Source organism: Arachis ipaensis, chromosome B5 (genome assembly GCF_059453495.1).
Source record: "Arachis ipaensis isolate K30076 ecotype BB chromosome B5, ASM5945349v1, whole genome shotgun sequence".
NCBI classification, from domain to species: domain Eukaryota; kingdom Viridiplantae; phylum Streptophyta; class Magnoliopsida; order Fabales; family Fabaceae; genus Arachis; species Arachis ipaensis.
Genome location: NC_142440.1, coordinates 158,355,414 through 158,358,436, shown reverse-complemented (window position 1 = coordinate 158,358,436; position 3,023 = coordinate 158,355,414).

Here is a 3,023-nt window from a genome sequence, read left to right as displayed (position 1 = left end):
TTTAGTACTTATTAGTCATCTCTTAAATAAAATTGTCTCTAAATAAAGATAATACTTTAATATAAAAACTAGTATTCATACTCATACAAAAATATCAAATTATTTATAATTATATAACTTATCATTTTACATGCATAAAGATATTTTTATATGAATAGTCATCTTAAATAATTTATAGATGGATGTACTTAAGTCAGACTTTTATCAATCACCCAAAAATATGATGTCTATGAATTAAAAGAATTAATTATTTGCCAACATATTTGTGGCAGAATTGCTGCATCCAATAGCTACTAATTTGTTTTAGACCCTTCGTTTTGAAATATAGCTTTGAAGATAAGCTGTTGTCAAACAAAAAGCAAGTATATATGAGTGGTGCATTTTATCCATAAAGGACACCAAAAAGAGCCTACATATATATAAAGGAGAATCATCATCCTTCTTTTTGAAATCAAATCTTTCCATATAATTTTTTGCCTATTAATTAATTAAAATATGTATGTAGATTAACCACCACACTTATTATTTGTTAATATTGGGAACATGTGGTTTGCTGGGTTAACTTTTGAGTGGTGGGACACTGAACCACACAAAGCCAATCTCATATATGCATGATGAGGGGTCACCTTTGTCAAATATCAACTAGTACTTCCACCTCCTAATGGAACCCACTGATATATAAGGCTGCGTTTGTTTAGAGAGACAGGACACTGAAACAGAAATATAGAAACACAAAATTGTGTTTGGCAGAGAAGACATGAACAGAGACAATGTGTCTAGAGATATTGAATTAGTATATTTTGTGTCCATCCTAACAGGAAAGACACGGAGACACTAACAAGAGACACAACTTATTTTTTATTTTTTCTTTCGTTATTCTTGTTAATTTTTTATAATTATATTTTTATTATTATATTTTTCATCTCAAATTTTTTGAATGATAAAAAATAAGAATAAATTAAATTTTCATAATTTGTTCTAGTTTATCACTAAACATAATACAATAACACAAAATTTTGTGTCTCTGTCTATCAGTGTCTTATCCTATCCTGTTCTCTCAGTATCTTGTCCTATCCTGTTTTCGGAAACAAACGCAGCCTAATATACAGTACTTTTATTTTATTTTTTCATTATTAAAATACTCATCTCATAAGTTAATATTTTTATATAATAGTTAGTTAAAAAACATTATTAAAAACTAATTTAATTTAAAGCTATTTTGTTTTTCTTTTTTCAACAAAACGTTGAAAATTACCCTTTAAAAAAAAAAAGACTATATTAGTTCCAAAAATTTATACAAATATATGAAAAGTGACTCTATCTAAAATAATTGAAACAAGTCCACCATAAAACAATGAATTACTTAATTCTCTTGAGTAAATAAAATTATTCTAAAATAAAATTACACTTTAACTTTAATGTAAATATAGTTACTATAGTGTTTGAGCCTATACAAAAACCTTTTATGATTATTTCAATTATTTCAACCAGGTAAACTAATTAATTAATGGGTATTTAATCTCAATTGTTACTATTATCCTTTTTATTTTAAAATTGATATGTTATGTATATATCAAAATCAGTTATCAGTATAAAATATATATTAGAATATAAATATATATTATTAAAAATAAATTAAATCATATTTATATTTAGATATAAATATATTAATAATTAATTTTAATAATTAATTTTACTGCACGAATACTATTTTTAAAAATATCTTTGAGTTGGTTATCTACCTATATGAATAACTAAAGTAATGCTAATTTCATAACAACGACCACATGGAAATCTACCAACTCCTAATAATAATAATTAAAGATGCTGTAATAGTCAAATTAATTTTACTCGAATATTAATTATAGGTTCAATTATTATAGGATTCGACGTTTGTGAAACTAGGTTAAAAAGTGGCTTTTTTTTTTCTTTTTTATTAAGTTACTAGTAATAAAAAGTTGCTTTTGGTGAATGTGAGAGTGAGTGGGAAAAGAAGAGAGAAAGGGAGTGTTGGAAAGGAAGGAAAGTGAAGTAATCTTAAGAGTTTTAAAAGAGAGGTGCTTATTAGGGTTATGGAATGTCGCAATCTCTTTCAAACTCACACACACAAACACATAAGATTTAAGCACGAAAATCCATTCACATTCACATATGTCACCAAAGTGCGAGTAATGGATCAGCACACGTGCACATAAAGTTTCCCTTACACAAAATAATTCATCAACCTATCTTTTTCTTTCTTTCCCCCTAGCTATAGCTATCATTTTTAAAATTAAATAAAACAAGTTAGTATTTTGAAGGATTAAAATACTACACTCTCTTTTAGGAAGTAAGTTTCAATCATTATTAAGATTTCCATACGAATTTTCAGACTTTTTAATGTGTTAAATTTTTTTAATAAATGTCCTAAGGATATTAAAAAGTGGCTTTTAAAGAAAATAAAAAATATGATAAATATTAGAATGTGTTTGAGTTGAATTTTTATTTTCTATTTTTATCTTAGGTATCTTTTATTTTTAGAATTATTAAAAAATATATTTTTACTTTTTATTTTTATTTAAAAAAATTATAAAAACAAAAGTTATTAAAAATAAAAATATAAATCAAATATAGTCTTAATTTTTTAAATTTCTATGTATTAAATGAACACATTTAAAAAAATCAAATTTTTATTCATATAGTCTTTAATCAATGTTCTTAATGTACTTTTAACCGAATTCTTAAAATTTATTAATTTTTTTAAAAAATAAGAATTTAACTAGAGAGTAAGATATTTATTTTGAATTTAATTTTAATATACTCTCATTGTAAAATAACTTTACATATACATTCAATTACATAATGTCACATCATAAAAAATAATTACTATTTTCCTTGATTGCATGGATAATCATCCAAAAGACAAGATGTGATTATACAACTACATAAAACGTTTTATACTGTTTGTTGAGTTTGGAAAACTTATGTTTAATTAAAATGATGATCAAATATTATCAAAATATTAACTAAAAAATTATTAAATT